General features: G+C 37.1%; 1 protein-coding gene across 2 annotated transcripts in view; it reads left to right on the forward strand.

The window, feature by feature from the left end:
• Nucleotides 1-25,331, forward strand: part of TCEAL7 (transcription elongation factor A like 7) — a 38,187-nt gene that overhangs the window by 11,023 nt on the left and 1,833 nt on the right. The gene's annotated exons all lie outside the window — the stretch shown is intronic.

A 25,331-nucleotide genomic window follows, 5' to 3' on the forward strand; every position in this document is an offset into this window, starting at 1 on the left:
GTGTGTGTGTGTGTGTGTGTGTGTGTGTGTGTGTGTGTGTGTGTGTGACATCTATCTTCCTTACTCATTTATCTATCGATGGACACTTGGGCTGCTTCCATAATTTGGCTATTGTAAATAATGCTGCTATAAACATAGGGGTGGATGTATCTTTTAAAATTAATGTTTTCATTTTCTTTGGGTAAACACCCAGTAGTGGAATTACTGGATCATTTGGTAATTTCATTTATAAAGTTTTCAGGAATCTCCATAATGTTTTTCACAGTGGTTGTACCAGTTTGCATTCCCACCAACAGTGCAAGAGGGTTCCATTTTCTCCACAGACTCGCCAACGCTTGCTGTTTCTTGTGTTGTTGATTTTAGCTATTCAGACAGGTGTGAGGTGCTATCTCATTGTGACTTTGATTTGCATTTCCCTGATGATAAGTGATGTTGAGCATCTTTTCATGTGTCTATTTACCATCTGTATGTCTTCTTTGGAGTAATGTCTGTTCTTGTCTTCTGCCCATTTTTAAATTGGATTATTTGTTTTTGTGGTCTTGAGTTGTATCAATTCTTTATATATTTTGGATACTAAGCCTTTATCAGATATGTCATTTGCAAATACCTTCTCCCATTCAGTAGGTTGTCTTTTAGTTTTGTGAATTGTTTCTTTTGCTGTGTAGAAGCTTTTCATTTTGATGTAGTCCCTATAGTTTACTTTTGCTTTTATTTCTTTTGCCTCAGGAGACATATCTAGAAAAATGTTGCCATAGCCAATGTCAGAGAAATTAGTGCTGTGCTCTCTTCTAGGATTTCTATGGTTTTGAGTCTCACATTTAGGTCTTTAATCCATTTTGAGTTTATTTTTGTGTATGGTGTAAGACAGTGGTCCAGTTTTATTCTTTTGAATGTAGCTGTCCAGTTTTCCCAGCACCATTTGTTGAAGAGACTATCTTTTCCCCATTGCATATTCTTCCCTCCTTTGTTGAAGATTACTTGACCATATAATCATGGGTTTATTTCTGGGCTCTCTATTCTGTTCCATTGATCTATGTGTGTATTTTTATCCCAGTACCATACTGTTTTGATTACTTCAGCTTTGTAGTATAACTTGAAATCTGGGATTGTGATACCTGTGATACCTGGGGTTGTTCCTCTTTTTCAAGATCGCTTTGGCTATTTGAGGTCTTCTGTAGTCCATACAAATTTCAGGATTCTTTGTTATAGTTCTGTGAAAAATGCTGTTGGGATTTTGATAGGATTTGCATTAAATCTGTAGATTGCTTTGGACATTTTTACAATATTTGTTCTTCCAATTCATGAGCATGGAATGTCTTCCCATTTGTTTGTGCCATCTTTTATTTCTTTCATTAATGTTTTATAGTTTTCAGAGTATAGGTCTTTCACCTCCTTGGTTAATTTTATATTCCTAGATAATTTATTCTTTTTGGTGCAATTGTAAATGGGATTGTTTTCTTGATTTCTTTTTCTGCTCCTTCATTATTAGTGTGTGGAAATTAAATGGATTTGCATACATTGATTTTGTATCCTGCAACCTTACTGAATTCGTTTATCAGTTCTAGTAGTTTTTTGGTGGAGTCTTTAGGGTTTTCTATATATAGTTTCATGTCACCTGCAAATAGTGGAAGTTTTACTTTTTCCTTACCAATTTGGATGCCTTTTATTTCTTTTCTTTGTCTGATTGCTGTGGCTAGGACTTCCAGTATTATGTTGAATGAAAGTGGTGAGAGTGGACATCCTTGTCTTGTTCCTGACCATAGAGGAAAAGCTCTCAGTTTTTCCCCATTGAGTATGACGTTCACTGTGGGTTTTTCATTTATGACATTTATTATGTTGAGATATGTTCCTTCTAAACTTACTCTGTCGAAGGTTTTTATCATAAATGGATGTTGTACTTGAAAATGCTTTTTCTGCATCTATTGTTGAAATGATTGTATGGTTTTTATCATTTCTCTTGTTGATGTGATGTATCATCATGTTGATTGATTTTCAAATATTGAACCACCCTTACATCCCAGGAATAAATCCCACTTGATAGTGGTGAATGATTTTTTTAATGTATTGTTGGATTGTGTTTGCTAGTATTTTGTTGAGGATTTTTGTATCGATGTTTATCAGAGATATTGGCTTGCAGTTTCTTTTTTGTGGTATCTTTATCTTGTTTTGGTTCCAGGGTCATGCTGGCCTCATAGAATGAATTTGGAAGCTTTCCTCCCTCTTCCATTTTTTGGTAAAGTCTGAGAAGAATAGATATTAACTCTTCTTTAAATGTTTGGTAGAATTCCCCTGTGAAGCCATATGTAGGGAAAACTAGTTTTAGAGACATATTTAAAGGTTAGATCCCAATAAATAACCGGGCAATTTATTTTGTGGGTGCCAATAAAGTCATTTTAATGTTTACATGGAGAGGCAAAAGACCCAGAAAAGCCAACACAGTGTTAAAGAACAATGAAGTTTGAGGACTGATGACACTACTATCCAACTGCAAGACTTACCATAAAGCTATAGTAATCAAGACATGTGGTATTGGCAAAAGAATAGATGGATAGATCAACAGAACAGAATAGAAAGCCCAGAAATAGACCCACGAAAATATACTCAACTGATCTTTGACAAAGGAGCAAAGGCAATGCACTGGAACAAAGATACACTCTTCAGAAATGTTGCTGGAACAACTGGACATCTACATGTAAAAGAATGAACCTAGGGGCGCCTGGGTGGCTCAGTTGGTTAAGCGACTGCCTTCGGCTCAGGTCATGATCCTGGAGTCCCAGGATCGAGTCCCGCATCGTGCTCCCTGCTCGGCAGAGAGTCTGCTTCTCCCTCTGACCCTCCCCCTCTCATGCTCTCTCTCTCTCTCTCATTCTCTCTCTCAAATAAATAAATAAAATCTTTAAAAAAAAAAAAAAAGAATGAACCTAGACACAGACCTTACACCCTTCACAAAAATTAAATCAGAATGGATCATAGACCTAAATGCAAAGAAAGCAACACAGGAAAAAATCTAGATGACCTTGGATATAATAACTTTTTATTTTTATTTTATTTTTAAGTAATCTCTACACCCAGTGTGGGGCTTGAATTTACAACCCCATGATCAAGAGTCACATGCTCTACCAACTGAGCCAACCAGGCGCCCCAGATGATAACTTTTTAGATACAACCCCAAAACATAATCCATGAAAGAAATAATTGATAAGTTGGATTTCATTAAAGTGAAAAACTTCTGCTCTGTGAACGGCAATGTCAAGAGAATGGGAAGACAAGCCACAGACTGTGACAAAATATTTGCAGAAGACACATCTAATAAAGGACTGTTATCCAAAATACACAAAGAACTCTTAAAACTCAACAATAAGAAAACAAGCAACCCAATTAAAACATGTGCCAAAGACTTTAACAGACACCTCACCAAAAAAGATATATGGATGGGAAGTAAGCATATGAAAAGATGCTCCACATCATATGGAATCTTGGAAATGCAAATTAAAACAACAACAGGATACCACTATGGATCCATTAGAATGACCAAGATCTAGAACACCGACAATATCAAATGCTGCCAAGGATGTGGAGCAACAGGAACACTCACTCATTCATTGCTGGTGGGAATGTGAAATGGTGTATCCACTTTGGAAGACTGAATCTCAAACTGCTCTAAAAATGTTTTTATAAGACTGCTTTAAAAAAATATACACAAATGGGATCATACCCAAATAAAAGTTAGAGTCTCCAGGACTTGATTGATTGATTGTGCGGGATGAGAGAGAAGGCATCAAAGTTGGTGGTATGTTGGCACCAATTACTGAAATAGGGTTCATAAGAAAAGGAGAAGGAATGGGGTGAGGGAAAGTCATAAGGGCAAGGGGAAGATGGCAAGATCATATATGGACAAGTTGAGTTTGAGATGTCTGTGGGAGATCCAGATGGAAGTGTTTTATATATCGTAAATAGAGACAATGGAACTTAATGTCTAGAATCACATGCTATATAGTCAGACAAACCTGGATATAAATTCTAGATGTGACTCTTCCTTTAGCTGAGTGAACTTAAGTATGTTGTATAACCTCCTTGAACCTCAGAAGGCTTATCTGTAAAATGGGAATATTATCTATAGTATCTATCTCATGATCTATATATATATATCACCTGGAAAACTTTCATGCTTTTTAAAAATGATAGCTATTGTGAGCAATAGACATTTATTGAGCATGCTAGCACATACAGAAAGCTGCTATTGATTGATTGTCTAGCCAACAAAAATAGCTTTGTCAGCATTCTAAACAGTATATGTTATACTACAGAGTGGTTTTTTTCAGAGGTGCAAGAGGCCTAGCTGTCAGCCTATCTTGACTTTTGACATGCCTTCCTTACTAAGCTTAATCATATCTTGCTCTTGATTTAAAATGAGAGATGTACAACTCTTCCTTTCACTTGAACATGCAGAGGCCATTGTAGGGTTATTAATTGGCCTAATTTCAATATTGTCATGTCTCAGGGAATAGAAAGTCCTGAGGAGAGGGAGAGAGATGGGGAACGGCTGGTTGATGGGAGTAGTCAGGACACACATACATTTGTCAATTAAGTTTGTTGTCTTATATGGGTACAGTTTGTGGCAACCCCAAATAATTACAATAATAACAGCAAAGATTACTAATCGCAGATCACCATAACAAATATAATAATAATGAAAAAGTTTGAAATATTACAAAAATTACCAAAATGTGACACAAAGTGAGGAAATGCTGTTGAAAAATGAAGCCTATAGACTTGCTCAGTGCAAGGTTGCCACAAACTTTTAATTTGTAAAGAATGTAATATCTGCAAAGCTCAATAAAGCAAAGCACAATAAAACGAGATATGCCTGTGCCATTTTAGAACTAGCAGCACAAAGAGGGGCTGGCTGAAGATCCAGAATCATAGCAAAACTTCTTTTTTTTATCACTACAAATATCTACATAATGTTTTTTGACTAGAATGACCCCACTACAAAAATGCAATACTCGTGCTTATAACACACACACACACACACACACACACACACACACACACAACTTTGATGCAATTTCATGTGATCTATAGAGTTCTCCAGTGAAACATCCAGTTTAGGTTAATTAATCTGGTCAGCAAGTGAGAGTTTTTTGGAAACTGGCCTAAGTCTGACTGAGGAGCCACTGGGGAGATGGTTTGGTAGGTGGCAACATCGCAGTAAGGCTAGGCTCCTCCTAGGTCTCTAGAAATGTGGAATTCTGTGGTAAAGGGCCCAGCAGACTGCACCCCATAATCCAGGTGGGATACAGTACACAAGGTCTAGGGCAGCTTCCACCTGGGCACCATGAGTGAAAGCAGAGAACAGACAGGTCTGGTGGGGACTGGGGAGTGGGCAGCAGGTAGTAAAGAGCTTTCCTGGTAATCAGAGAATGGTAAACTAAAGTCACAAGGTGGTGATGCCACTTGTAGCCCCATGAATTGGAGGAGAGTTGAAAGACCCAGTGAACTAGGGTGGGGTGTGGATGAGGGGGACAGTATGGTACGTGTTCCAGATCAGAAGATTTTGTATTTTAAAAACCTGAAAACTTTTATTATGTATGTAGCCAATCAAACATACTTTATACTTGGTACAAATTAGTACAGTGAAGGTAATGTATTTCTGCTGAAACAAACAATTTTATTTAGGAAATATGTATTTTTTCCTACCTTGAATGTTTTATTTCATCAAATAAAAAAAAAGTTTTATTAAATTTTCTGATTATCAAAGTAAGAGAACCTGATGGAGAAGAAGAGAAAGAAAGAAAAAATATTAAAAAGAAAAAATCTTTCAATTCTATTCAACCCATCTTGACACCCTACTCTGTATTAATTTCATGCATGCCCCAAACACAGGCAAAATAAATATCAGTGAATGTTGAGAGAAGAGGTGGACTTAGGAGGTCAATGCCTGGGGAGCAAAGGAAAGAAAAAGAAAATTTGTCAGAGATGTGCCAATGGCCAATAGCCCTAATAGAAATTGTAGCCCCTCTCTGGCAAACAGAGAAAGGATAATGAATGCTACAGGGAGGGACACTAAGAACTAAGCACAAATTAAGTAAAATTACTGAGAGTGAGCTAATGGTCAAAAGAGAATACAAACAAAGCTTCAGTCAATGGGTTAAATACTGGGAGAAGCAACATAGTCACAATAGATTTTCAGATCATGTCAATTCTGTAGTTTTTGGGTTTTTTATTTTGGTAAAATATATATAACATAAAACTTTCTATTTAAACCATTTTTAAGTATACAAAACAGTGACATTAATTTCATTCACAAAGTTGTGCAACCATCACTCCTATCTATTTCTAAAACTGTTTCATGAGCCCAAGCAGCAACTGTACCCATTAAGCAATAACTCCCCATTTTTCCCTCCCCCAATTCTGGTAACCTCCAAATCTACCATCTGTTTCTATTAACTTGCCTATTTTAGATATCTTACATAAGTAGAATCATACGATATTGTCCTTTTGTGTCTGGCTTACTGCATTTAGCATAATTTTTGAAGATTCATCCATACTGTAGCATGTTTCAGAACCTCATTCATTTTTATAGACAAATATTATTCTATTGGATGTATATACTACATTTTGTTTATACATTCATCTGTTGATGGGAACTTGGATTGTTTCCACCTTTTACCTATTGTGAATAAGATTGCAGTGAATATTCATGTACAGGTATATGTTTGTATCCTTGTGTTCAATTTCCTTTGGTATTCTTTTGTCTACCTCTTTTATGTTTTTGTCACAAATTACATCTTTTCCCATGTGTATCTAATAGCATAAACGTATAATTATTTTTATGCATATTTCTTTTTTATATCAAGCAGGCAATAAAAAGTGAGTTACAAATCAAAAGTACAATAATACTGGCTTTTATATTTGCCCATACATTTACCTTTACCAGATATCTTTATTTCTTATATGACTGAGTTACTATCTGATGTCCTTTCATTTGATGAACACCTTTTAGGCTTTCTTGTGGGGCAGTTTTCTTGGTAACAAACTCCCTTAGTTTTTGTTTTTCTGAGAATTTGTCTTAATTTCTCCCTCATTTTAAAAGGACAGTTGTACCAGATATAGAACTTATGGTTTACAATTTCTTTTTCATTTCAGCACTTTAAATATGTCATTGCACTGCCTTCTGATCTCCATGATTTCTAGTGAGAAATTGGATGATAATCTTACTGAGTATCTTAACTTGTGAGAAGTTGCTCTTCTTATTGCCTTCAAGAGTCATTTTCTTTCAACAGTTCAATTATATGTCTTGGTATAGATCTCTTTTGGTCTATCCTGCTTGGAGTTGTTGAGGTTCTTTGATGTGTAGATTTAATGTTTTTCATCAAGTTTAGTAGTTTTGGCCATTATTTCTAGTTCATCTTGAGTCAGTTTCAGTAGTTTGTGTCTTTTATATGGATGTGTCCATTTAATCTAAGTTATTGACTTTGTTGGCATTTAGTTGTTCATAATATTCCCTTATAACTCAGTTTATTTCAGTAAAGTTGATAGCATTGTCCCCTCTTTTATTCTTGGTTGTAGTAATTTGTCTTTTCTCTTTTTTCAGTCTAGCTAAGATTTGTCAATTTCATTCCTCAAAGAACCAATTTCTGGTATTGTTAATTTTCTCTTCTGTATTTCACTAATTTCTTCTGTAATCCTTATAATATTCTTCCTTCAGGTTGCTTTCAGTTTAATTTGCTCTTCTTTTTCTAGGATTTTGTTTGTTTTTTTGTTTCAGCAAATTGGGAAGTTTTCAGCCATTCTTTTTTTTTTTTTTTTTTAAGTAAGGTTTATGCCCAACATTGGGCTTGAACTCAAGATCCTGAAATCAAGAGTTGCATGCTCTACTGACTGAGCCAGCCAGGCACCCACAGCCATTATTTCTTTGAATACTTTTTCTACTCTTTTCTCTTTCCTCTTTTTCGGGTATTCCCATTGCACATATGTTGGTGTGCTTAAAGGTGTCTCACATCTTTTGAGTCTCTGATCATTTTTCTTTATTCTGTTTTATCCTTGTTCTTCAGATTGCATAATATCATTCTTCAACTTCACTTATATTTTCTTCTACCAGCTGAAATCTATTGAGTACCTTTAGTGAATTTTCATTATTATACTCCTCAAATCCAGAGTTTACATTTTGTTTTTTTATTTTTTAAAATCCTTGTTGATATTCTTTATTTGATAAAACATTGTCTTCATATCTTCCATTATTTCTTTAAGCATGGTTTGTTAGTTCTTTGAAGATACTTATAATGGGTACTTTGAAATCTTTGTATGTTCAGTCTGACATCTGGTCCTTCTCACAACACAGTTTGTGTTGCCTTCTCTTTCCTCGGTATGGGTCTCATATTCCTCTTTCTTTGCATTGACAAGGACTTTTTTCTTTTATTATTAAGATTTTATTTATTTATTTGTGTGAGAGAGAGAGAGTGAGCAAGCACAAGCCGGGGAGGGGGATGGGGCAGAGGGAGAGAGAAGCAGGCTCCCCACTGAGCAAGGAACCCAACATGGGGCTCAATCCCAGGACCCTGAGATCATGACCTGAGTGGAGGGCAGATGTTTAACCAACTGAGCCACCCAGGTGCCCCGACAAGAACTTTTTTCTTGACCAAAGTAAATCAGGCTCTTTTGAGTCCTCTTCTTTTTTTTTTTTTTTTTTAAAGATTTGTTTATTTATTCTAGAGGAAAAGAGGGAAGGAGGAGCAGAGGGAGAGCGAGAATCTCAAGCAGACTCCCTGCTGAGTGTGGAGCCCAATGCAGGGCTCAATCTCATGACCCTGAGATCATGGACTGAGCCAAAATCAAGAGTCGGATGCTTAACCACCTGAGCCACCCAGGCACCCCAAGCCCTGTTCTTGATTAAGCCCTGTCCTTGGACTGTCAAGATTAGTTTTAGCAAAGAATCCTGTTCATCCCTGGTTTAGCAAGAATCCTGCTAAGCTAGTTTAGCAAGAATCCTTCTACCTTTGAAATTCAGTTAAGTTCCTCTTCCTCCACCCTTGATATCTAATCAAGTTCCTCTTAGTAATTTCAATCCAATGACTTTTTCTCCCTGTGTATTGATTATAAAAATCACCCACTGCCCCTGCTGTAGTAGTTGGAGTTAAGTTCAATCTCAAGGAATACAATCTTCCTGTCATATTTAACTCTCTACAATGCAGTTTTTCTTTGACAGAATATTTTGTAACTTGTGTTGAAATCTACATGGTTTAGGTAATATATTTTAACATCTTTGAATACCGATTTGCCTCCCCACCTTCTACACTCTTTGTTTTGGTTGGTGTTTGCTTGCTTGTTTTGTGACTTGACTAGGTAATGTTAGTGAAGCTGTTTCCCCCACTGTGTGAACATTGTGGTATCATTCCTCAGAGGGTGCAAACAGGTACATGTACAGGCATCCTGGAATTACAGTGGTTTCTGCCAACACCCTTTTTGACTCTTTCTCTCATCTCTGTATTAAGCTGTTTGCTTCGTTTGGCATTACACTTGGCCTGTTAGGCTCCACTAATTATAGGCTGATTGCTCTGTTTTCAACAAAGCCCTGGGGCATAACATGCTCAAAAGTCTGACCCAGTTAAATTCAATCAGGGATAGTTTTTGAGGCCAGTCTTTCAAGTTTATTCCGACCCCCAGTAGACTCTTATTTACTAACTCTTCCCCTAATTTTCTCTGGTGTACTAGCTGGCCTACAGTGTAACTTGTTGCTTTTATTTAAGGGAAGCTATTGTTTTCTAGTGTAAGTTTAAGCTTTATCTTCCCCAGACTGTGTTTCAAATTGAGTCCTCTCTTTTGGGAGAGCATAGAAGCTCTCCTTTTTTATGGGCTACTTCTCTCCCTGGGCAAAAACTGTGAGCTGCTACTCTGGGCAGGGCTGTAGCCTCTGGTTTTCTTTCTTTTTCTTTCGTCTTTCTTTTCTTTTCTTTTCTTTCCTTTTCTTTTTTTTTTCTTTCCTTCCTTCCTTCCTTCCTTCCTTCCTTCCTTCCTTCCTTCCTTCCTTCCTTCCTTCCTTCCTTCCTTCCCTATCTTTTCTTTCTTTCTTTCTCCTGGTATGAAACTTCTGCTCTAAGAGGAATCCATGATGAGGGCAATTAGGACTCCTTTATTCTTGCTCTGCCTTGTTGGGTAAAGCATTTGTCTTTTGGATAGTGACTGGTTACTAGAAGGGAATCCATGACTTCTTGGTCACATTCAGTGAGAATTTAGCTTCTTCAGCTCTAATTTGGAGGGGATAAGAAATGCTGGTGACCTGCCCTCCCAGTGAGATATAAACCTTGATTGGGAACTGAGGGGAAAGGAAGCCCTGTAATTTTGGCTGTGTCTCCAGAGTATAGTTTCTTTTTCTTTTTTTTTTTTTTTCAGAGTATAGTTTCTGTTAAGATGAGCTGGGGGTGAAGAGGAAGGAGGCAGCAGGTCCTGGTTCAAATGCCAGGAACCCTTATTGTTTTTACCAAGTTTTGGTAGCTTTTTCTTGAATAAATGTTTCTTCATATGCTGTTTTCCCTTAGGACAATTCCTAAAGACATTAAATGGTTGTTTTTTTTAATAGTTTTCATCTGATCTGCTTGTTTAACTGTTGAGTGGGTCTTCATAACTCTTCTTGTTATCACCACAAAAGTGGGCATTATGTCAATTTTTAAATTGCAATTCAATTCATTAATAGATATAGAACTGGTCAGATTTCCTATTTCTTCTTTTTTCCATTTTAGTAAGTTGTGTTTTTTAATAAATTCATGGATTTAATCTAAATTTTTAAATTTATTAGAATGATGTTGTTCTTATTATTCTTTTATTATATTTTTAAAATCTGTAGAATATGTGCTGTTCTCCTTTCTTTTATCCTTGGTATTTATATTGTGTCTTCTCTTTTTTTCTTGAACAATTTCGTTAGAGGGTTTTGATTTTATTAGTATTTACATGCAATTAACTTTTGTGTGTTTCTTTGGTTTCATTGATTAATTTCTATTCTTAATTATTTCTTGTTTTAAGAATTGTGTGGATTTATATTGTTTTCCCCAAAAACTTATTTTCAAGCAAACTTAAGATTATTGATATTTTTCAGTCTTTCTTATTTTCTAATATATGCATTTAAAGGCATAGAATTTCTTATTAAGCACAAATAGCTGCCTCCCACAGGTTTCCATGTGTTGTGTTTTCATTATCACTCAATTAAAGATAATGTTAAATTTGATTGTAATTTCTGCTTTTACTCATGAATTATTGAGAAATGTATTGCTTAATTTCCAAACACTTTGAGATTTTTTGTTGTTATCCATTTGTTATTATTAGCTTAATTTATCTGTCATCAGAGAACATATTCTGAATTATTTTAATATTTTAAAATTTGTTGCCACTTGGTTAAAAGACTGAGTAAAAAGTGAATTTTAGCAAATGTCCTGTTTGTACTTGAAAAAAAACGTATATTCTGCAATTGTAGTTTGTATTGCTCTATATATGTAAATTAGGTCAAATTTGTTAGTCTTGTTGCTTAAATCTTTACTACTTCTGCTGATTTTTTCTAATTATTCTATCAATTATTTAGAGAGATATATTTACATGTCCCACAATAACTTAAGATTTCTCTATTTTTCCTTTTATGTCTGATATTTTTTGTATTGCATATTTTGAAGCAATGTTAGCAGAAGCATACAGATTTACAATTTTAGTACCTTCCTATTAGATTGACAATTTTATCATCATAAAATATATCTCTCTATCTCTAGTAATATTTCTTGGCTTATGTCTTACTTTGTCGGATATTTTCATAGCTACATCAGCTTTCCTTTGGTATGCATGTATGTATTTTTTCTGCATTTTGACTTTCAATCTTTCTGTGTCCTTAAATTTATATTGTGTCTCTTTAAGCAGCATATGATTTATTACTTTTATCATGTGTGATTTGAAGTGCTCAGTCTGTTTATATTCACTCTAATTATTGATCTGTGTTTATGTCTCTCATCTTACTATTTGTTTTCTATCTGACCCTCCTATTCTAGGTTCCTACTGATTAAATTAGACCACAAAAGCTTAATAAAGGAAACTTGTGGATCCCCTTAAACTTGTGTGTTCAAAATTAAATGCACATATGTGGGTAGGGATGGATGAATCCATTTATTCAAGGTGTATGTATGTGCTAAGGAGAGAGTCTACAGCTCTCATTAGTTTGGGAAGGGAGTTTATGATATAAAAAATAGTGAGGGTCACACAGCTAGTAAGAGGCAGAGTGTGGATTTGGTTCCAATGCATGGACTCTTACCAAGTATCCTGAGGCTATCATGGGTAAATTTTTGATATCCCTACTGATATTTTTCTGACTGTACTATTAGTTACCAAGAAACTTCTGTTATTCGTTCTCACTATGATTGTGGATTTTTCTACTCATCTTTTTATTCTGGTTTTTATTTTTTGCTTTATGTCTTTAGGTGCATATAAATTAGGTATCATAATACAATCCTGGTGGATTGATCTTTTTTCTTTATTAAATATCCCTCTTTATAAATGCCCATTGCCTTGAATTCTACCTTGGTTGATATTTAAAAAGCAACAGCAGCTTTTTTATAGACACAATTTGCATAATATACCTTTTTAAATTAAGTTTTAATTCCAATATAGTTAACATACAGTGTTACATTAGTTTCAGGTGTACAATATAGTGAATCAACAATTCTATACATTACTCACTGCTCATCATGATAAGTGTACTCTTTAATCCCCATCACCTATTTCACCCATCCTTCTGCCCACCTTCCCTCTGGTAACCATCAGTTTGTTCTCTATAGTTAAGAGTCTCTTTCTTGGGGCGCCTGAGTGGCTCAGTCATTAAGCGTCTGCCTTCGGCTCAGGTCATGATCCCAGGGTCCTGGAATCGAGCCCCGCATCAGGCTCCCTGCTCTATGGGAAGCCTGCTTCTCCCTCTCCCACTCCCCTTGCTTGTGTTCCCTCTCTCACTGTGTCTCTCTCTGTCAAATAAATAATAAATAAAATCTTAAAAAAAAAGAGTCTCGGGGCACCTGGGTGGCTCAGTCAGTTAAGCGGCTGCCTTCGGCTCAGGTCATGGTCCCAGGGTCCTGGGATCGAGCCCCGCATCGGGCTCCCTGCTCGGCAGGAACCCTGCTTCTCCCTCTCCCACTCCCCCTGCTTGTGTTCCCTCTCTTGCTGTGTCTCTCTCTGTCAAATAAATAAATAAAATATTAAAAAAAAAGAGTCTCTTTCTTGACAAATACCATATGATTGGTTTGTCTCTTTTTCCCTTTGCTCATTTGTTTTGTTTATTAAATTCCAAATATGAGTGAAATCATAGGGTATTTATCTTTCTCTGACTGACTTACTTTGCTTAGCATTGTACTCTCTAGATCCATCCATGTCCTTGCAAATGGCAGTGTCATTATTTTTTATGGCTGAGTAATATTCCATAATATACATATACCACATCTTCTTTATCCATTCATTAGTCAGTAGCACTTGGGCTGTTTCCATAACTCAGCTATTGTAGATAATGCTGCTATATGCATTGGGGTGCATGTATCCCTTTGAATTAGCATTTTTGTATTCTTTGGGTACATACCTAGTAGTAGTTCTATTTTTAACTTTCTGAGGAAACTCCATACTGTTTTCCACAGTAGCTGCACCAGTTGCATTCCCACCAACAGTACAAGAGTGTTCCCTTTCTTCATGTCCTCACCAACACCTGTTCTTCCTTGTGTTGTTGATTTTAGCCATTCTAACAAGTGTGAGGTGATATCTCATTGTGGCTTTGATTTGCATTTCCCTGATAATAAGTGATGTTGAGCATCTTTTCATGTGTCTGTGGGCCACCTGGATGTCTTTTTTGGGGAAATTTCTATTCATGTTTTCTGCCCATTTTTTAATTGGATTATTCATTTTTAGAGTATTGAGTTGTAAAAGTTCTTTATATCTTTTGTATACTAAGCCTTTATCAGATATATCATTTGCAAATGTCATCTCCCATTCTGTAGGTTGGCTTTTAGTTTTGTTAATTGTTTCCTTCACTGTGCAGAAGCTTCTTATTTTGATGAAGTCCCAGTGTTTATTTTTGCTTTTGTTTTCCTTGCCTTAGGAGACATATCTAGAAAGAAGTTGCTATGCCCGATATCAAAGAGGTTACTGCCTTTGTTCTCCTCTAGGATTTTGATGGTTTCCTGTCTCACATTTACATCTTTCATCCATTTTCAGTTTATTTTTGTGTATGGCATAAGAAAGTGGAAAGTTATTTTGTTCAGTTTCATTCTTTTGCATGTAGCTGTCCAATTTTCCCAACACCATTTGTTGGTGGGACTGTCTTTTTCCCATTGCATATTCTTTCCTACTTTGTCAAAGATTAATTGACCATATAGTTGTGGGTTCATTTCTGGGTTTTCTGTTCTGTTCTATTGATCTATGTGTCTATTTTTGTGCCAGTACCATGCTGTTTTGATCACTACAGCTTTCTGATATAACTTGAAGTCTGGAATTGTGATGCCTCCGGCTTCACTTTTCTCTTTCAAAGTTGCTTTGGGTATTCGGGATCCTTTTTGGTTCCATACAAATTTTAGGATTGTTCTAGCTCTGTGAAAAAACACTGTTGGTATTTTGATAGGGATTGTGTTAAATATGTAGATTGCTTTGGATAATATAGATATTTTAACAATATTTATTCTTCCTTCTTCCAATCCATAAGCATGGAATGTCTTTCCATTTCTTTGGGTCTTCTTCAATTTCTTTCATCAGTGTTTTATAGTTTTCAGAATACAGTTCTTTCACCTCTTTGGTTAAGTTTATTACTAGGTATCTTATTGTTTTTGGTGCAATTGTAAATGTGATTGATTCCCTTAATTTCTCTTTCTGCTGCTTCATTATTAGTATGTAGAAATGCAACAGATTTCTGTACATTGATTTTTATATCCTGCAACTTTATTGAATCTGTTGATCAGTTCTAGCAGTTTTTTGGTGGAGTCTTCTGGGTTTTCTATATAGAGTATCATGTCATCTGCAAATAGTGGAAGTTTTACTTCTTCCTTGCTGATTTGGATGCCTTTTATTTGTTTTTGTTGTCTGATTACTGTGGCTAGGACTTCTAGTACTATGTTAAGAAGAACAGTGGTGAGAGTGGACATCCCTGTCTTGTTCCTGACTGTAGAGGAAAAGCTCTCAGTTTTTGCACATTGAGGATGATATTAGCTGTGGGTTTTTCATATATGGCCTTTTTTATGTTGAGGTATGTTCCTTCTAAACCTGCTTTGTTGAGGGTTACTTCATGCATGGATGTTGTACTTTGTCAAATGCTTTTTCTGCATTATGAATATTGTTATTATTACCATTATTTTCTGCATATTCCAAATTAATGTGATGACATAATTGTTTTAATTGCAATAAGATTGGAACTGTACAATAAAATAAAATATAAAAACCTGACACTGAAGTACATAACAACAAAAATTTTGCCTTCAATTACACATCCATTCCAAATATCACCAGTGATGAATTTCTTTATGTCTCTTTGTATTTGTATATGCACACTCCTCTATATATTTATACACCTAACTTTCTTGATTATTAGATTGCAGCATCAGCAACATACACCATTGATTCAGAAACAGTTTCTTTGAGAAAAAATAAAACCATCACATAAAATCTACATATGTATTTTATGATGTTTTCCAATATGAAAAATGTTGAATGATTTTTTAAAAAAATAGATACTAACACAGAATAAGACAATTTAAGTCATGTGATATATGCATTGCTAGGATCTCTGACATTTTGATGTATTTCCTTACAGTCTTTTTCTAGGCATATTTGTACTTACCATAGACTAAATGTGTCCCCCTGCCAAATTAATATGTTGAAATTAATCCCCACCTTGATGGTAATTAGAAGTTGGGCCTTTGGGAAGTGATTAGATCCTGAGAGTGGGCCCCTTGCAAATGGGATTGGTGTCCCTATAAAGGAGGCCCCAGCATGCTCCCTTGCTCTTTCCATGATATGGAAAGCAAGGAGACTTGAAAACATGAAGTGGACCCTCTCAGATGCCAAATCTGCCAGGGCCTTATCTTGGACTTCCCAATGTCCAGTACTATGAGAAATAATTTTCTGTTATTTAAACCACCCAGTCTATGGTATTTTTGTTATTGCAGCCCAAATGGACTAAGTCAATACTCAATATAATTGTATTTCTACTGCACTACCAGTGGTTCGCCAGTGTTAGTCCACATCAGAATCTCTCAGAGGAGCGTGATAATAATGTATGTTTTGGGGCCCAGTTAAGAGTGTGTTTAATTCATGGAATATAGGAAGGAGTGCCAAAGTCTACATTGTTAGCAAGAGAGATAGAAAATTCTAAAGCAGGCGGTCTATGTGACACATTTAATTTGAAAATCAAATTAAATTTTATTCATGTTTTAATTTGGCATGCCATCCGGACCCTACTAGGCTCCTTAGGAAATGCAAGTCAGCCTCTAGAGAAATAAAATTACTTACTTGCTGTTCTTTAGTTAAGAGTTAGAACTGGATCAAGGACAAGGATCCCCACAGAGTCATAGTGTGCATAGTGAACATTTATTCAACATTTACAATGTGTCAAACATTACAGTAGGCACTAGGAGTATAAGGTTGATAAAGAAACTGTACTTGCTAAGAATGGCACAATTTTGCAGAGGAGTAATTGATAACATTTTTGTGGATTTTTTAATCTTACAAAATATTTTAAACCCTTCATGTAGGGACAAGATCAGGTTTGGGAGTGTTATTCTGTTTTGATCTAAGAAGTTGAAAATCTCTATAATTTATATACTTCATATATGCCTGTTGCCCTAGTGGGTAGACCTGTCCAGAAGTCATCTCTGGCAAGAACATGGGAGGCATAAAAAGCCAATGTTGTTACCATCTGAAGGTTATTCTTGAAATTTCCACTACTAAACTATATAGAAAACCAACATAGTCTTTATTATAATTAAGATAATAAATGACTGGCTCCAACTGTTCAAGCTATCATTTTATTTTATTCATCATTTACTCTATTAATGAAGTCTCATATTCTTGTGTTGACCCAGCACTCTCCATCCAAATGGAATCATGTCTGATCCTCTGGACAGCAGAGGACTTATAAGTAAAATGGAAAAGGTCTATTTTTACTAAGACCTTGACTAACATATTAATTACTGAGGCACATTTGTGTGGTACCCACCTTGATAAGTGTGACAGTGATCTCATAGAAATCAGTGGGGTTTGGTCACCTTGAAGACTCCAACACATCAACCACTGTCAGCAGAAGGAAAAAGATGAAGGAGAGAGGACAGTAGAGTCTAGAAGACATGGCAGAATCCAGGGGAGGGTGGCACCCACTTTTCAGCTGCCTGAACTTGTTCCCAGGCTCAGGTTAGCTATTTCTCAGCCCTTCGAGTACCTCTGGGGTTTGGAGTTCTGAAAAGGCAGGGGCATGGGGCAGGGTCCAAGCCAATACAGTTCACACATTCAGTACCTCATCTGATTTATTCAGCAGCTCTGGGAGGCAAATAGTATTCCCTTTTCACAGGTGACAAGGGTGACCCTTTAATGTCATGGTAATAAATACTAGAGTTATAGTGCTAAATAAGAAATTCTAAAAAATAACTTGAAATGCACCTTTTTTATTCTTTCAACAAGTTTTTATTAAGTGGCACTTAAAAGAAGTTGATTGACACATTATTTCAACTATTTTTTATTATATTTAGGGATACAAGTAATATATACAAATTCTGGGAAAGTACAGTTATCAAAGATAAAAAATTTTAAATAATCTATAAGTATGACATATAAAGATAAACAGCCCCATTTTAGTAGATATACTTAAGATTCTATTCATACATATAATACATAATTAAAATATAAGCAACAATAAATTCACACATTGCTTTGTAACTTTTTCACTTTAAAATCCATAATGAACTGTACACCTGAAACTAGTGTAACATTGTGTGTCACCTATACTCAAATAAATATTGAACATCTTTCTATTCAAATGTGTGAAACACCTCTGCTGACAAAGACTTGTTGATTTACTCAGAATGAAATATTCAAATAGAAGCTGGCAATACTAAAAGCTTTGAAGCAACTGAATCAGCAAAATTACATCAAGAAAAGGCGAAGAAACAGAAAACAAACTGGAAAAGTATTAACTCTAGAGAAAACCTCAGTTTTTAAGGCACAAAGAAAAACTCATCATGGTGGTGATGATGACGGTAGACCCCATTAAGGCCGTGTGGACTATACCTTAATTTCGTTTACCTGAGTTTAACTCTCATCCCTTCCGTGAGCCATTCCATGTCATCTACATCTACCATGTTGATGTTATTGACAAGACTATTGGGCACCCCTCTTCTAAAATCCTGGGAAAGTGGAGCCCAACTCCGTTATTGCCTTCAGGCTCTTGGTCTTCATTCCCTCCCATCGGGGGAGTTTCCTCTCCATTCTGCAGAGAGACTTGTTTCTCCTTTTTCCCTTTTCTTTTTTTTTTTCCTGGAGGACATTTTCCATGTTGAAATACCTCCCCCGACCCTCCCGATTATGTTTTTTTTTTTAGATTCCATTACTCCGAGGAGACAAAAGCAAACGAAAGGACTGAATGCTTGGTGGAAAAATTAGCACCCAGGACAGAGGCTCTACTATGTGCCTTTCAAGGTTCTGATATCAGGAGGTTTTTTTTAGTTCCATTTTTCCCACCTGAGAGGACTCTTGCGCCCTCTAGTGGGCATCCAGTCACAGCTCCTCTTCCCCCCCCCCCCCCCCCCCCCCGCAACCCTCCGCCCTCCCCGCTCGCTCCTTTCCTCCCTCGTCTGAAGCTCACCATCTTTCCTGTTGATCCTTCCCCAGGACTACTGCAGTCACCAAAAGGGTAGACCCCGAGGGGAGCCCCAGAAAGGGTCTGTTCCCATCTCCACCACTGTTCCTCACACCGACCTGAGCCTATCCTTGTAGTCTCCTCCCCCTCCACGTATGCATTCTCGCTGGGAGGCGTGCAGCCCTGACCCGCTGACCCTCAGCCCGGCGGAGCGACGGGGTGGGAGGATCCCCGGCAGCTGCAGCCAAGAGCTCGCTGAAGACCCGCCACTCGCCCCTCACCTCCCAGTATCTTGTATCCCAACTTTGTCACTCCTCATATTCCCTCTTTCTCAAAAGCCACCCTCTGCCTCCAGTACTCCTGGTCTTTTAAATACCCACAATGGTGGAAGAGGGGATACTACTTAAAATAGAATTTTTACCTTCTGTGTCTCTCTATTGCCTTCTCCTCTGATGCGTTTCCACACCTCTACTACCAAACTGTTTTGCACCAAATGGGCATGGGACCCAGGGAGCAGGGCTTGTATACGTTGGAAACTTTCCAGAGTATACCCGTATATCCATATTCATATACTGCTTGCCCCAGGACCACCCACAATGGACTTTAGGTAAGGAGCGGGTGTCAAGAACGAAGGCTGACCCACTTGGTGGTTCTGCCTTCAGCTGCCAGCCATCCCGGTGCCAGAGTTAGCCCAGCCCGCTCAAGTCGGAACACAAACCCAGGGCGTTCCTGGACAATCGTTTTGCCCCCACTCTTTGACTTGAAGTTTTCCCTCCTCTGCAACAGGAATCATTACTCAGGATACAAAGCAAGGAAGGGACTTGGGCCCAGATAGACTCCCATCAGGTGACAGCCACATCACAGTGCATAGGCTTTCAATCCTCCCTCCCACTTAGGCAGGGCAGCAGGAAACCTTCATCCCCTCCTCCTCCTGTCACGCTGGATCTGGAATGTCTCTTTTTCCACCTAGGCAGGGTTTTCTCTTGGGAGTTACTGTCCATTTGCAATTCTTGCGGAATTAGCCCTTTCTCCTGTTTCCCCTGCCCTCTAACATGTTCCTTCTCCTGGTCTCCTCTCACCCTTGTCCTTATTTTTCTCCTGAGGCCCTTGTTTGCACCTAAATGGCCATAAAGTTAGGTATCAGGAAAGGGGGCTGGGAGTGGAAAGTGGAACATTAACTTTCTTCTGTGTACTTTTCTGTTCCATTTTTTTAATTTAAAATGCTTTGTTTTTACATTACAGAAATATAATACTTACATTTTGGGTGAGGAAGAGAATGAGTATCGCAAGATTCCTCTTTTCGCAGGAGTGCCTTGTTATTTGACTAAATTAACTAATAGCTAATAGAAAATATTTTGCATCAGCTACAAATGAAAGAGCAAAATTTTTAAGAGCTAATTGTTCAGGGGGCCCCTGGGTGGCTCAGTTGTTAAGCGTCTGCCTTCGGCTCAGGTCATGATCCCAGGGTCCTGGGATTGAGCTCCACATCGGGCTCCGTGGGAAGACTGCTTCTCCCTCTCCCACTCCCCCTGCTTGTGTTCCCTTTCTTGCTGTGTCTCTCTCTGTCAAATAAATAAAATATTTTTTTAAAAAAAGAGCTAATTGTTCACAATGTTTAAGACATATTCTTTGGGGAGAAAAGTAATTTAGAATAAAAAAAATTAAATTTTTTATTAAATAGGAAATCCTTCATAACTTGGTCATGTTTGTATTTGTCAATTAGAAAATGTTCTAATAATGCTTCCTAAATAAGTTTCTTTGAAAATACAGGCTAATTAGTTTGGCAATTTTAAGCCTAAATTTTTCAAAAACAAATCAACATTGTACATGTTCACTAAATTAAACCCTATAGAGCCTAAGTGTCTTATTTTTGTCCTGTTTTAGAGAAATGATCTATTGTTTCCACTTCCAAGAGTTCTTTTTAAAGATTTTATTTATTTATTTGAGAGAGAGTGAGTGAGAGAGAGCACAAGCCGGGGGAGCAGCAGAGGGAAAGGGACAAGCAGGCTTCCCGCCTAGCAGGGAGCCCAATGTGGGGCTTGATCCCAGGAACCTGGGATCATGACCTGAGCCTAAGGCACATGCTTAACCAACTGAGCCACCCAGGCACCTCTCCACTTCCAAGAGTTTTTAATCTTCATAATTGTTTCAGTTATGTTCTGTTAGAAGGATGAAGCCTGCTAGGCCTCTCACCTCTGGCCTCCTTACCTGCAGGGAACTCTAGCCTTGCCTTGCTGGAGGGTTGCTGCCTGCCATTCCATCCCCACCATGGTGGCCCCTCAGCCAGGCTTAGGCCAGTGTTTAAGCAACTCTCACCCACTGAGCATATCAAATTATTTTCTTTGGGGGGGTGCGCAGGGGGAGAGGGAGAAAGAGAATCTTTAAGCAGGCTCCACACCCAGCACAGAGCCCGATGGAGGGCTTGATCTCACAACCCTGAGACCATGACCTGAGCCAAAATCAAGAGTCATCAAGAGTCGGAGGCTTAACCGACTGAGCCACTCAGGCGCCGCCCCCCACTCACTGACTATACCAATTAACCTAGACCAGGTGTTCTCAACCCAGGAAGCCTATGGACCACCTGAAATTCTAAGCAAGTTTGTGCATGTTTGGGGCTAGTGAGGTACATGAAATTTTGTGGGGAGAGGGTTGTACCTTAGGAACCTGAGAAAGCCTAATACACGAGCAGGGTGACATTATGAGGAAGCTGAAACTATGAGATAGAGCCAAGACATAGGAGGAGAAGGGGATGTGAGAGGAAGGGAGAATGAGACAGCAGCTGAGCCAAGTTAATGGCAGAGCACTATAGCGTGCCGGTCCTGGCGCCTAGAGGTCCACTGGAAACTGGCTGTTGGTTCTCAGATTCCCTTAACATCATTGTGCTCTTCACTGCCCCATAAATGCTTACCATGGATCCTGCTTCAGCCGAGCTAGCCTAAGTATCTATATCTTACAACCAATCGGACTAACTGAAACAATAGTTACCTGTAATAAAGTGTTCTTAAAAATCAACGAAATGACAGTAGTTATCACTACCTTAAAACTGGTGAAGAGACATCAAAAAGGTAGTGACCAAAGAAGACATCTATATGGAGAACAAATATAAGTTATTCAGACTCCCTAGTGGTCAAAATATATGAATGAAAACTTTAGGGTACTCTTATTCACCTGTCAAAGTGAGGAATTTTTTTTAAAAACCATACTATCCATTTTACGTGAGGTTACTCACATGGACTGTCAGTATACTTGTAAATTGGTTAAATTATCTTGCAGGCCCTTTGGCAATACACATCTAAAATTCATAAGATTTTTCAAACTTTTAGACCTAGCAATTTCAATTCTTGAAATTTTTCCTTAGGGAATAATTATGATGTTGTGCAAAGATTTCAGTGATGGCTTGGCTTATGATAGAAAAAGAAAATATAGAGGAAACCTAAATATTAAGCAACAGGGAATTGATTAAATTACTGTTAATTTTAACATGATGAAGTACAATAATAATAAGTTTGAGTTATCTTAAAAATATGTATTTCATTGTCTTGTGTGTGTAATTCAGATAAACTGTAAAGAATTTGGAAAATATATAAGAATTATAGACATAAAATTTAAAAAATCCATATTCCCATAAAACTTACATACTGATAAGCTTAAATACTTTGTTATGATTTTTCCCCCACTAACATTGCAACTTATGTTAATATGCTATGAAGTAGGGGTCTAAATATTTCAAAGGTAAATTTGACTAGGTGGGATTTCACTTGATATGCTGACTTTAGAATCCAGCCAGATGCAACTCCATTGTGCTAACACATCCAATCAGGGATGATAACTGAGACGAAAAGTCTGGAAGAGACATATAGATTACATACCCAGTAAACACCTAATTAATATTTATTGATAATAAGTGGATAAGATACATGTTTGAGAGTCATCAGATAAATGAAATTGAGTGTAGATTCTTGAGGGGTTTCTTTCCTAAATATAACTAGGATAATTTTATACACATTGTTTTATAATCTGCTTTTACATAATAATATTTATTGTGTTTATTTGCAAAAGTAAAACATTTCCACTGGAAAAAAAGTCAGGAACTATAGATAAATGCTGTTTGTCAAGCAAAGCCAGAAATACAATCCTTTCTTTTTCTCTTCATGTAAATTTCTAAAGGAATTGAATTGGGGGGGGCGTCTGGGTGGCTTAGTCGGTTAAGCATCTGACTCTTGATCTCAGCCCAGGTCTTGATATCAGGGTTGTGAATTCAAGCCCTGTGCTGGGCTCCACACCTGGCGTGGAGCCTACTTAAAAAAAAAAAAAAAGAATTGAATTGGTGAATTGGCAACTAAAACTATTTTATAATCTGCTTAAAATATTATATTATTGCTAACAATATTACTTTCCCTGGCAAAACATTATCATAAAAAGAAAGGTTTCTCACCAGGTAAAATTTAGGGAAGAGATTCCTCCTTTCCTATGTATGACTAATACTTCAGCTTGACTATCTCAAACTTAGATTGGAGAAGGCATAGTCAGAACAATAAGAAGAGTCTCATTTTAAGGCATACTAGTCACAAAGAGGGCAAGGGAACCAAATGCGAAGCATTCAACCATTGCAAGGACCCCACACCTTAAATGGGTAGTGGAGCTCTTAAATCAGATCCTACTCCACTACAGAAGTACATATGTGAAATAATGTCCTATAAAATAAGACTGCACTATTTGCAGACTACTCTTTATTATAGAAGTTACACATCCCCACTGAGAAAATGTAAAAGAATCTACAAAGAAGTATATAAAAAGAGAATACAGATCACCCATAAGCCCACCAACCATCCAATCATACCCACTTTTAGTATTTTGGTGTATATTGTTCTATAATATTTTCTATGCAGGCATACATATAAATACCTACATGCATTTTACTTTTTAAAATCAGATCCTCTGCAAGTTACATTTTGTAACTGGCCTTTTTCACATACCAATATATTATAAAAACACCTCCATTTCAATAAACATATGGTTGACTTATATTTGTAAGATATTTTATTTCTTCTGCATGTTTTCAAAGGTTTGTCTCATTTTTCTGAATATTATTAATTAATACATGACTATTAAAGATAAAATTTAAATATATAAACGCAACACTTAGAAAGTAAAAGTTGCCTTTATACCAAATACTCATTCTCAAATATATCCTAGGGGAATAGTTCAGAGTATATTCATTCACATTTCTACTATGACAGAGAAACACAGTAAGACCCCACAATAAGATGGTGTTGGATAAAATATGGTGGGTGAATTGTGTAAGACTGATGACTCATAGACCTGTACCTCTGAAATAAAAAAATACATTATATGTTAAAAAATAAAAGAAGATAGTAGGAAGGGAAAAATGAAGGGGGGGGAATCGGAGGGGGAGACGAACCATGAGAGACTATGGACTCTGAGGAACAAACTGAAGGGTGGTGGGGGGGGGGGGGGGATGGGTTAGCCTGGTGATGGGTATTAAAGAGGGCACGTACTGAATGGAGCACTGGGTGTTATGCACAAACAATGAATCATGGAACACTACATCAAAAACTAATGATGTAATGTATGGTGATTAACATAACATAATAAAATAAAATTAAAAAAAAATATGGTGGGTGATGGGGTATGGGAAGGGGCGGAAATGGAAGGATGACATTTAAGCGCCAGTGCTGAGTAAACATCTGTTACAAGGTGGCCTCAGAACTCAGCGGAGTCCCTGATGGATTTGGGTTGTGCACCCCGCTAACCAAACAGGCTCACATCAGTCATTCATTCATCTCCCAATAACACAACCTGAAATTTTATAGGTTAATTTTGTGGACTTTACGTATGTTATGGTGCAATTTAATTATATGCTCATATTTTGAATGCCCCCAAATAAATATATGTATGTTGTGACAGAAATGTAGTTCTACATATATTAACTTTCAATTTGCCTTTTTTTATTTATATGTATGTATAATGTAATGGTTACTTTCCATTTCCAAATGGTAAGTACATTGGTGTAGTTTGAATTGTTTTAACAGAATCATGAAGTTTGTCTTCTTTATCCCCTATCAAAATTATCTGGGAGACTCCTTGGCTCATGAAAATGTGCACACAAGTGTGTGAATGTGCACGAGCACATGCTTGGGTGCGTATCTGCTATTGCCTAGAACAATTCTCTCTTTCTGTTCCTTCATTGCTGCTTTTCCCTTGGGGCTTCTCTTTGTATAAAGTCCAAGTCAAAGGACTGATACTAGGAATTCAGATCTATGAACTTTGGTGTGGTAAATCATTGTGACCACCATTAAATATTTTCCTATGATGAGTACCTAAGAAGAGATTTACAGGCTCAAGGGAATGCATATTTCAAATACTTAGCAATTGCTTAAGTATGTCCTGTCCAGAAAGGTTGACCAATTCAGATTCCATGACCTGAAAATAAGTGAGAAAATCCTCGGGGTTAAGTGCAGAACAT

This window comes from Phoca vitulina, unplaced genomic scaffold, assembly GCF_004348235.1.
Source record: "Phoca vitulina isolate PV1807 unplaced genomic scaffold, GSC_HSeal_1.0 scaffold122, whole genome shotgun sequence".
NCBI lineage: Eukaryota > Metazoa > Chordata > Mammalia > Carnivora > Phocidae > Phoca > Phoca vitulina.